We start from the raw sequence: 12,844 nt of genomic DNA, 5'->3' as shown, positions 1-12,844 counted from the left end.
AGATCATGGGTACATTCTCATTGAGTTCAATGCCATGAAGAAGAAACTTGATGAAGATATTTTAGAATTTATAAAAAAAAAAAATAAACAATACAATGACCTGCCTGTTGAAATTAGACCTCCCCAGTCCATTTCCCGAGTAGTTTTTGTTGGGGCCTTTAAATCTGAGTTTGGTTCCACACTAAGAGAAAGGAAGTCTCATACTTTGGATCAAATCCAAATTGATGCTCTTGAGGTAGAATCCAACTTCACATCAACAAGGAAGTCGAGAAGAAAAATTGATCCTGGAGAAAAGAAGATAGGAAAAGAGGAAGCAACCTGCTCCAGTCATGGAAAAGAGTCCCAGGAACATAAGTTGGAGGAAATGGACAAGATAATAAAAAAATTATCAAACAAACTGGTTAAGTTGTAACTAGAAAATAAAATTCTCCCAAGAAAGAATGCTCAACTTTATAATTGAGGCTTTAATTCCACTTAATTCCCAGTACAGAAGACTGCCATTAGAGATACTGCAAGGAGAAAGGAAGGAACAACAAGACTATATCCATACCTAATTGTACATAAAGGATGATCCAGATTAGCAAATACAAGACACCCATGAAATTCAGGGGAACTTGTATTCCTCTTTCTCAGATGAGGAGCAAGAAATCAAAACTTGTGAAGAAGAAGGGCATGGTTTGGATGTAGTGTTGAGAAATGGAGAGATTGGTGATTACTGCAAGTAGTTCATTGATTTCATGCAAGCCCAACTGCATAGGAAATATGATTTCTAGTCCTTTAGAAAGAGATCAAGAGAACAATACCAAAATGAAGGTGATTCTTTCCAAGAGACTCCTAGACCATCTGACAAGGGGAAGGGAACCTTAGATCCAAATATTCATAAAAAGAAGGATTCCTTAAATCAAAAGTGTTATAAGCCTAAAGTCCTCAAATAAGCGAAGGCACCTTTCACCCCTGAGAAGGCCTGTGAAAAATTAAGAGAACCGATAGAGACTTGTATTGCAGAAAAAATTCCAATTGTCTTCAATCTTCAAAAGGAACTTGAGAAATTCAAAATCATGGTTCCTTTAACTGAACTCCTGAAACAACCCACTTATAAAGCCCAAGTCTCCCAATTTATGCTTCCATCCACCTGTTGTAGCATTTTTTGGTTTTGATTAGATAGAACATTTCAAACATGTTAAGTTAGGATATGGACATAACATAGTGAATAAAATGCTAGTGAAAAAATATATTTTTGATGATAATTTCCATATCAAATAAAATGTTAGGCTAGCTGCTCTAAAAGATCAAGGCAAAAGAAAATGTTAGGTAGAAAGAAAACAAATAAACTCTGAAAGTGAGCAAGTCTAAATGCCACTACTCTGTTTCTACAAAATAATGGATGTGCGCAACTTGTTTTAAATGCCACAACCCATGATAGTCAAATTGTTTAATCTTGATTGCTTCATGCTTTAAATTTGATGTTATAGTTAGAGAATAAAGATTTGGCCAAACTGTTTAATCTTGGCAGATTAGTAGTTAGGTAGAGAATAATAAGGTGCTCATCAGTTTAATCTAAGCCATTGGAATTTATAAGGGTAGATTTAGATAGTTTTTTTTTGTTAAATAAGAAGAAAGGATAAGGGTTTGCTAGCTTAAATACACCCACTAAGTGAAGAAAAAATGATAGGATAAGCAAAGGGTAAGTAGAGAAAGGTTGCAGAATTTTAATGGTTGATTGGACAAAATGAATATTTATCATGTTTCTATGCTCATGATGCAATTACACAAGGCAAATGAAGGTTTACAAAGTAAATTAATTAACTTCCCTACTCATTTCACCCTTTTACTTTACTAATTTCCCCTTTATACATTCATATTCATTCATTCCCATAAAAACCCCTTTTCCTATGGTAAAAACCCTTTTTACCTAGGAAAAGTAAAAAACCATGAAAAACCCCTTTTTACATGTAAAATCCATGTTTACATAAAAAAACCCATAAAATATCTTTTACCCTAAGTATAAATGCTTATATGAAAAGTCAAATCAATCATTAAAAAGCATTATACTTAGTTGCATTTCCCTTTTCCACTCATATTTAATTTTAAAACTAATTTATGTATTAAATCCTTGAACCAAATCCCTTTCCCGTTATTATTAACTCCTTTTATTAAATATCCGAAAACCCTTAGTTTTATAAAAAAAACTATGTATTTCATATCAATATCGCATTGGCGGGATCGCAAGTCCTTCATATAAATAACCCTCCCCGCCTTGCAAACTCCAATTGCGATATACAATAGGAAGTCTGGACCCGACATCATTATATATCATAATATATTTCATTTCGCATCCGCCCTCCACCGCAATCCTGCTTATAGCATAACCCTCCATGTATTGTGATCCTCGACTATGATATGGAAGCCTAGACCTGACCATATATATATTACAGTCTATCGCCATTTCACATCCAACCCCCATCGCATTCCTTTGCGATGGGCCTACCCCCGCTAACTCCAATTGCGATATCCGATTTGAACCCAGACCCGATATCATTTATCCGCTGGTGTTACATAGTAATTTGTCACCATTTGTCACCGTCCCTGTTACCCCTCTCCCGTACATTGGAGGACTCATTCCAGGACTTGTGAGAAGTGACATAACCTGAAACAACTTGCATTATATTCCTCTAAGTGTGAGCTTCATATGCCTTCAAGACATCTCCTGCAGAATACCCATAAAAAGACCTCTTTTTGCATTGGCGCAGTTCCACAGTGTACTGATCGCGCCAATGGGGGAAATCCTCTAAAGAGGGCGTGCTATTGGTGCTCTGTCTCAGAGTCGCACTCGTGCCAACTGAATTGGGTAAAGTTTTTAACAAACAAGCTTCCAAAGGTTCTCCTTAACCCATTCACCAAATGAATCCTTGTTGAGTTGGGATGGTTTGGCTTCAAATCTCCATAGAAGGAAGTGGTTTGCCACCTTTCATGGAAGCTTCTAAGTGATAAAGCCAATCCCATGGAAATTTTGATTGATCTTATCTCGTTCCCCTCTATCTATAAAAGCTTGTCTCTATGCCTTGAGCAAGCTAGTTCCAGCATAGTGCTAGTGATAGTGAGAATTCCAGGAGTTCAAGAGATTGAAGTTGCAAGAGCATTCTTTGCATCCATAAGGCCAAATCTAAGTGAGGAGATTCTTGTCACCAAGGAGAGAGAGGCTTGTTTCCCATCCCAACAAGCTTTGCAAGACTTGTGTAGCTGATCACCCAGCCAAAGGAGGATTTGACGTCAGAACTATGGTTGTATTTTTCTTTGTTATTTATCAATAATAGATGACTATCGTTATGGTTCCACTCTCATTGTCCTTTGAAATGATTGATGTTGAGTTATATCTTTTCTGACTGATATATAACTGCATCTATTGGATTTTATGCTTGTATTTGTGTTGTTATTTGCATGTGTAGGTGTTCAATCACGGAGATCGTGGGGATCGTGACCGGCCGAGGAAAAGGAACGAGAGCGACGTCTCTTCTACGAATATTAGCGTTGGAATCCAAGTAGGTTCTCATCATCCACCTTTAATTTGCAATTAGGAACTTGCGTGATAGCATTGTTTGATTGTTGCTAGACCTGGTCTGGGCTAGTAGGGATCGTCTCTTTCCGCAGAGGAGATTTACCTCCACAACAGTCGGCATTTATAAAGTTTCAAATCCGTTATACATTTTTTTATGAATAATTTCTTCATTAAATCGTTTATATGATTTTAATGAAGAACCACTCCAATTGCGATATGCGAATAAGACCTAGACCCGATGCCATTATCCTCCAGTGTTTATAAACTTTCAAGTCTGTATATTGCGTTTTGTGAAGATTTTCTGTGTTAAATCGTTTTTCGATTTAAATGAAGAAATGACCCAAAAATCCTTCATTTAACTCTAATCTCTATTTTAACCCATAATCAAGTAATTCCGCCATATTTAATCCCTCTGTACTCTTTCTTTCGCACTCTTCACCTTTTCCCGATAATGCAAAATAAGACTGTTTTTCCCATTAAACACATAAAAGCCATTTTTGCTCTGTTTGCCTGTTTTATACAGTGAAGCCTCCATTATGCCTCTACGACCATTAAAGCCATGGTTTACCTTCCGATACCCCTCGGACTCCTTCCAATAGCCTTTCAAGGTTAGCAGAGCCATTAAAGACCTTCATTCACCTATGTTTTACTTAATAAGTTGTTGTGTTTTGCAGATAAAGACTGTTGTTCCAGGTTTTGTAAAGAAACAGCCTGTGTAACAGTTGGAAGAAAAAATGAGCAATTTATTTTGAAAAACACAGTAAAAACCTCAAATGTACAGTAAAGTATAAAGGAGCACAGTAATGTTCACTCAGCTAGATTAAAGGATATTTACAGAGTTCAAACAATATTAGATAAAAGGTTAAATGAAAACAATCGGCTAGCATGAAGAATGTGAACAACCAAGTAGCTTAAAGGGCGAAAATATCCTACAAAAAGCCAACACATCCTGAATAAAGGGGACAGCAAGAAGCAGTTCAAACAGCGGCCCCTATCTTCTTGCTACGAAGATCTTTCTTTTCCTAAAAATCTTAATATGTTTCAGGATCTTTTCCTGAATTTCATTACTGTATAAATAACTCTTTTCTAGAGTTGTAAATTGTTTGGAGTTCAAGATTCATAAAGCATTGCTTGTAAAGTTGTGACTATTTATACTACTTTAAACCTGGAAGCCACCTTTGATGGAATCTTTTGTAGACACTTGATATAATCGATCTTTCTGGAACCTTAATAAGAAGTGAAGGATTCTGAATATGGTCTTGCACAGTTTGTATTATCCTGTAAGTTCTTTCCAGTTCTTCAATCATTATGTTATTTCTTCATATATTTATGACTTACAGAGATATCTAGGTAGGAACAATTAGAGTTTCAATTGATTCCTATAAGCTCTTGAAGTGATCATCTATTAAGAGATTGGATTAATGCAACTGTTTGTGTAGCTAATCCCCTCTAATCAATAAATCATCAGCATCTTGTGTAAGCTTAAGTATACTACCTTGAACCTTTGGAACGTAGTTTAGAAGGTTTTCCAACTTTTGATTGTTCTATTTTACAGTCTGGAAACTGTGAATCATATTATTTTTTGTCTTCTACTCACCACTATTTTGATTTATATCCCTTTGTAATGCTTTATAGAAGCCCTTTGTTGAAGTATTAATATACCCCAAAGGATTAATTACTTCAATTCTACATCTGTCTTCATTCATTGGTCTTCCAAAATTAAAACCAAAACCCTGAAAACAATTATTTTAGATGCTCTGGCATTGGTAGTTGACCTACTACTATCTCAAAGGTACAACATCAAACTAGAGCCGTTGTCTGGGATTCAAATTTCATTAAAGTTTCCCTTGGGACAATGATATTCATTCATTCTTTTCCTTTAAAGGTGATTAAAGGTTTAGAAAGTTTAAAATCATTTACCTTGGTGACTCCACACTCCCAAGCTGGCACCTTATAAACATACCAGATCTCGTTCAGAAGCTGACATAGTTAAACCTCTGTCAGATCCTAAAAGGCTTCTGAGAAAAGCTAGTTCTAAAAGGGGACACCACCAATCATCTTCTTCTTCCTCTTCAGTCCTACAATCTGAAGAAGTAGAATCATTTGACCCCTATAGTAATATCCCATCTGATCCTAATTACTCCCATTTATCACCTAGGGTTGATGAACTTCTAAATAGAGGAGTTGATTTTAGGTCAGCATACCTTATTCATTCATTAGAATCTTATCCAATGCCCAAAATACCTCCAAGATCACCTAAAATTGAGTCTGAGTTGGGTGCTAATCTACTAGAATATAAACCCATAGATTTCATATCCCCTATCTGTTAGAAATAATACTGAGAGGGGGGGTGAATCAGTATTATCTAATTCTTTTAATAAATCTTCCTTGTTTGTTCTTTGAATTAGTTTTGCATGTCAGTACCATAAAATAATGAGCATGAACAAAGAAAACAGATAGTCACACCAAAGAACACAAGATGTAAGGTGGAAACCCAATGTGGGTGAAAACCACCTGCTGCAATATGTCTCTATCTTCTTTCAAATTAGAAACTCCTTTTACAATGGTTTTGTACTGGTGCAGTCCTTTACCAGTACGCAGGCTGCAACCTGCAGAGAGCTACAACTCTCTCTCATTTTCCAATCTCTCCTGGAAGGGAGCTACAACCCCCTACTTCTTTTCTTACAAGGACCACTTTTCATAAATTTTCAAACTGGATCCATAAGCATCAAATGATCATCAAGTATAAGAGAATCACCCAGTCAATTGTAGTAACCAGATCAACAATAATAGAACCAAAACCAGAACACAGCAATGATAAACAGAGATTTTAAGAGAAGTAAGCAGCTTCACCCATGTACTGCCTGCTTACAGTAAGCACCCTGCTCAACTGCTCGCCTGCTTACATACGCACCCTGTTCAACTGTTCGCCTGCTTACGTACGCACCCTGCTCAACTGCTCGCCTGCTTACATATGCACTGTATCCATTGAACTGCCTGTGGACCTCCGCACCTGCAACCCTTCTGTGCCTGCGTACCGGCGCACCTGAAACGCTTCGTTCCTGCATATGTACGCACTTTTCTTTCACTGTACCTGCGTACCTTCGGGCATAGATGATTTCAAGACTTCAGAAATAACCCAGACAATCAGATCTACAGATCTGAACATGCGCCGAAGAGATCTCAATCCATCAGTAGATTCGCCTTATTTAGATCTAGACATTACTCCCAAGAGATCATAATATTTCAGATCTAGCCCTCATAAGATATTCAACACAAAAGATGCTCAAGCCAAATGATCTCCTTTGCTTTATATAGGAAAGCTCTTCCTTAAATCATGGATCAATACCACGGGCCGACACCATAATAACACAAAACCGTCAGCTAAATACCAAAGGTTAAACATAAGAAACCCCACGTGTGCTTTTCTCTGCCTTGAAATGTGTGCACTGGGGGTACGCACCTCCTGAACGGGATAACTGCGGGTATGTACGCACTTTATGTAACACCGACCTGCGTGTACGCACCTTATGTAAGGTGTACCTGCGTACCCCTTATTTTCTTCAATTTTTGATAGTTGATCATCAATCTCTGCTGCTGACTTGAAGTACTGTGATCTATCACCTGAATGGGTTGCCATCAAGGACAACACTTTAGCCATAATGCCAACAATCTCCCCCTTTGGACTTGATGGCAACCTCAAAACTTCAGCTTCATTCTCCCCCTTTGACATCAAGGGCAAAGGGTTATGCTCCCCCTAAGAGCATGCTCCCCCTGAATATGAACCAGATCTGCAACGAAGAACCATAATCCACCATGAAAGAGATAGATACATATTCCAGCTACTTCCAAGATCTCCTTTTGCACATCCTCCATAATGCCAACAATGCATTATATGCTCCCCCTGAACCTGTACCATCAATCAGAAGAGGTTCAGCAATAAGATGATGCATCAACAACCCCCAGCTTTTGCCTGAGGTATTCAAAAGTGTCCCTGGGCAATGGTTTGGTGAGAATATCAGCAACTTGTTCCTTAGAAGGAACATACTCCAACTTGACCTTCTATTCAAGCACTTGTTCCCGGAGAAAATGGTACTTGATTGGTATGTGCTTGGTTTTTGAATGCATAACAGGATTCTTTGAGATGCTGATTGCACTTGTGTTATCACATAAGATGGGGATTGGTGGTGTACAAGTGATTTGAAAATCCTGCAAAGTCTGCATCATCCAAAGGAGTTGGGTGCAACAAGATGCAGCAGCAACATATTCCGCTTCAGCTGTAGACAAGGCAATTGAACTTGTTTCTTGCTGAACCAAGATACCAGTCTGGAACCCATAAAGAACGCACCACCACTTGTGCTTTTCCTGTCATCCACGCTTCCGGCCCAATCTGCATCTGTATAAGCATGAAGTGTAAGATCTGTATCTCTAGGATACCATAAGCCATAATTTTGAGTCCCTTGAAGATATTTGAAAATTCTCTTCACTGCCTGAAGATGAGTCTCCTTCGGATTTGCCTGAAATCTTCCAACTATTCCAACTGCATGCATGATGTCCGGTCGGGTACCTGTCAAATAAAGTAAACTTCCAATCATAGATCTGTAGGTTGGTTGATGTACTGCTGCAGATTCATCATTTGCACTGAGGCTACATCCTGTGACCATGGGTGTACATACTGGTTTTGCATCTTCCATACCATATTTCTTCAAAATCTGTTTGAGATACTTGGTTTGAGATAAAAAAATTCCTCCTTCTTTTTGTTGGATTTGCAAACCAAGGAAATATGTCAGTTCTCCTAGCAAGGACATTTCAAATTCTTTCTGCATGACCAAGGCAAAGCTTTGACTCATAGCTTCTTCATTGCTCCCAAAAATAATGTCATCTACATACACAACAAGTATTAGCAATTTGTCATTTTCAACTTTTATATAAAGATTGCTATCTGCTGATCCTTTTGAAAAACCTTGTTGATGAAGATATTTGTCCAAACGGTAGTACCAAGCCCTTGGAGCTTGTTTGAGACCATAGAGAGCCTTTTTCAATCTGCATACAAGATTTGGATCATTTCCAAGAATGAACCCATCTGGCTGTTCAATGTATACTTCTTCTTCCAAGTCTCCATTCAGAAAGGCTGATTTCACGTCCATTTGAAATACTTTGAAGTTTTGAAAACTTGAGAGAGCAAGGAACATTCGGATGGCCTCAAGTCTTGCAATAGGAGCAAAGGTTTCTTCAAAGTCTATTCCTTCTTGCTGCGCATACCCTTTACAAACAAGTCTGGCTTTGTTTCTAATTACTTCTCCATTTTCATTCAATTTATTTTTGAAGACCCATTTTGTTCCGATAACATTCTTATCCTTTGGTCTAGGAACCAGCTCCCAAGTGTTGTTCTTTTCGATCTGCTCAAGTTCTTCATCCATTGCTTTCACCCAACATTCATCTTTGCATGCCCCTTTCACATTTTGTGGTTCAGTAGAGGAGAGTAATGCCAAATAGCTTGAAGCTTCTGCAACTGTTCTTCTTGTTTGTACACCTGCTTCTTTCTGCCCCACAATCTGAGATTCTGGATGATTCTTCTGAACATATCTGGATGGAGTCTTTTCTTCTATTCTTGTTTGCTCCTCTGGTTCTTCTTGAGGTTCTTCTTGAGGTTCTTCTTCTTCATCATTCTGTCGTTGGGGGTAGCCTTCATCTTCTTCGATGTCTTCATGATGTACTTGCCTAGGAATGTATCCCTTCTCATCAACCACTACATCAATGCTATCAACAATTCTGCCAAGTCTTTTATTGTAGCATTTGTATGCTTTGCTATGTGGAGAGTAACCAAGAAGAATGCCTTCATCTGCTCTAGGTTCAAGTTTGCCAAGCTGCTCATCAGTATTCTTGATATAGCATTTGCTCCCAAAGATTTTGAAGTGCTTTACCGAAGGAGTCCTACCACTCCAGAGCTCATGAGGAGTTTGAGTGTTGTTCACCCGGACATTTGTTTTGTTGAGAATAACAACCGCAGCATGTGCAGCTTCACCCCAGAAAGTTGCGGGAGTTCCTGACTCATCAAGCATAGCACGAGCCATTTGTTGGACTGCTCTGTTCATTCTTTCCACAACTCCATTTTGCTGAGGGGTTCTTGCTGTAGAGAATTCTCTTCTTATCCCATGTTCTTCACAGAAATCGAAAAATTCATTTGAAGTAAATTCCCCACCTCTGTCGGATCTGAGGCACTTAATTTTGTGACCTGATTCATTTTCAACCAAGGCTTTGAAGGATTTGAATTTTTCGAATGCTTCATCTTTGTGCTTCATAAGTCCTAACCAGACAAACCTGGAGAAATCATCAATGAATAATATCAAGTATTCTTCTCCTCGAGGTGTTCTTTTCCTGAAAGGACCGCATGTATCTGTATGTACTAGCTCAAGAGGCATGCTAGCTGAACCTTCTTTCTCTGGAAAGTTAGTTCTGGTTTGTTTTCCAAACTGACATGATTTGCATATGGTGTTGTCAGGAATTTTGATATCTGGAAGATCGCGAACTGCCTGATATTTGCATGCTTTCCTTATTTGTGAAAAGCTTAGATGTCCCAACCTCCGATGCCATAACCAGTGCTCATCATCCTTGCTCAGATAGCATTGTTGTTGCCCTTCTTCAAATATGTACAGATTATTTGGAGTTCTTTTGCCTTTGATCACTGTTTTACCTATATCAAGATCACGAACAAGACATCCATTTGATCTGAATATAACCTCGGTTCTTTGATCACACATCTGGCTGACACTTAGAAGATTATGCTTCAATCCATCAACATACAAAACATTTCCAGCCTTGACCTTTTCTTTTAACTGAGCAATGCCTTTTCCTTTTATAGTTGCAGGAGTATCATTTCCAAAAGAGACTTTCTTTCCTTTTTCTAGAGCAGAATATGACTCAAGTTTTTCTTTATCACCTGTCATATGCTTCGAACATCCACTGTCAATGTACCATAGATTTTCCTGTCCCTCTGCATAAAATGCTATCCCACATCTTTCTGTTTGTGGTTCCTTTATTCTCCATGTTTTGGTGCTTGAGGCTTGTTCCTTTTTCTGCTGAAACCTGCTCCTGCATTCAGAGTCTTCATGACCAAAGTTATTGCAAATAGAACATTCAACTTCATTTTCAAGAACCGAAAATTTGTTATAGGTCCTTTTTGTAATCCCGGTCATACTTCTTTGTTTTTGAGCTTCCCTAATCATGATTGTTTTATATGCAACACATTGAGTTTCTTTGTGACCAAAGTTATGGCAAGAAAAGCATTGTCCATTGAAGAAACTTCTGCGGTTATCGAATCTACCAGCCAATTGATTGTAATTTCTATTGTCATCTATTCTTGAACCAAATTCAGAAGATTTTACCTGTGGCTGGTTGTAGCTTTTGTTCACCCTTAAGATGGATTGCCCCTGATAGTTTCTGTTTGTAATTCGTCCCTGCTTTACCTAATGATCTTCATTGTGCTTTTGCTCATTTCTTCTTGCTGCATCAAGATAACTTTTTGAGGTGGATGCTTGAGAAGTTTCTCCATTATAGCCAAGACCTGTCTTGTTTAGTGGAGACCGTTGCACATTGATAATCTCATCCAAAGTTTCAGATCCTTTGACAAACTTGAGATTAATAGCTTTTGTTTTCTCAATCTCTTTTCTAAGACCAACAATTTCACCTTCTAATTTTTCAAGATGTTTTTCCTTTTCATCAATTTGAAATTGTAGAGTATCAATGATCATGTTCTTTTCTTCTATACATCTCTTGAGTCTAGTAATTTCATCATAAAGGTTATCCACATCTATAGCATCCATATAATCATCATCTTCAAATGCCATTAACAACTTATATTCATTACCTTGTTCATCTTCATCACTGTTTGATAGACCATCACTATCTTCATGAGTGTAGTAGCTTTTCTTATTTGCGTTCTGTTTCTTGTTCCATCTAGCAGGTTCCTTTCCTTTATCCTTATAAGGACATTTTGCAGCATAATGACCTACTCTTCCACAAGAAAAGCCTTTAAAAGGTAACTTACCTCTGAACCTTCCAGAACCCCTTTGAAGATTTCTGACAAAATTTGATTCTTCTTCCTCTTCTTCTGGGACGTGGCTTGCTTCATAATAATCTCCTTTGCCTGATGCCTTGAAAGCAGCTTCTCTTCTGTCCGATGGACCTCCCTTTCTCATTTCATAAGCAGTTAGAATTCCATGTAGCTGAGACATAGTAAGAATTCGTAGATTTTCCTTTTCTTCTATTGCAGATACTTTAGATTCAAACTTGGGGGACAATGATCTTAGAACCTTTTCAACCACAATAGCCTCTTTTATTTCTTCACCCAAATTTTTCATACAATTAACAACCTCATCTACCCGAAGAAAATAGTTAGCCACACTTTCATCATTATACATTTTGAGAGTCTCATACTGAATTCTGAGAGTTTGAAGTTTAGCACGCTTTACCTGTTCATCTCCTTCATAGCTCGTGACAATTTTGTCCCATATCTCTTTTGCGGATTTATAGTGCATTACCTTCATGAATTCTGATTGAGATATACATCCTAATAGAGTACTGACTACTTTCGCATTTGTTTCATACTTCTTTTTCTCGGCTGCATCTGTAGGAGTAGCTGAAGGAAAAGCGTAGCCTGTCTCTACGATGTCCCAAACTTCTGTACCAAGAGATTGAAGATAGGAAGTAACTCTTACCTTCCAATAATTGAAGTTTGTCCCATCAAAAACTGGTGGCCTGATTGATGCTTCTCTCTCGTAGTTGCTCATGATGAACGATCTACCTTCAAGCGATCAAGCTTCTCTGAAGGACCTGCTCTGATACCAATTGTTGGAAATAATACTGAGAGGGGGGGTGAATCAGTATTATCTAATTCTTTTAATAAATCTTCCTTATTTGTTCTTTGAATTAGTTTTGCATGTCAGTACCATAAAATAATGAGCATGAACAAAGAAAACAGATAGTCACACCAAAGAACACAAGATGTAAGGTGGAAACCCAATGTGGGTGAAAACCACCTGCTGCAATATGTCTCTATCTTCTTTCAAATTAGAAACTCCTTTTACAATGGTTTTGTACTGGTGCAGTCCTTTACCAGTACGCAGGCTGCAACCTGCAGAGAGCTACAACTCTCTCTCATTTTCCAGTCTCTCCTGGAAGGGAGCTACAACCCCCTACTTCTTTTCTTACAAGGACCACTTTTCATAAATTTTCAAACCGGATCCATAAGCATCAAATGATCATCAAGTATAAGAGAATCACCCAGTC

The sequence above is a fragment of the Pinus tabuliformis genome, chromosome 1_2 (assembly GCF_031772625.1).
Source record: "Pinus tabuliformis cultivar Carrire ecotype Pingquan chromosome 1_2, CPIR1, whole genome shotgun sequence".
Classification (NCBI taxonomy): Eukaryota; Viridiplantae; Streptophyta; class Pinopsida; order Pinales; family Pinaceae; genus Pinus; species Pinus tabuliformis.
This window is presented reverse-complemented; position numbering follows the sequence as displayed.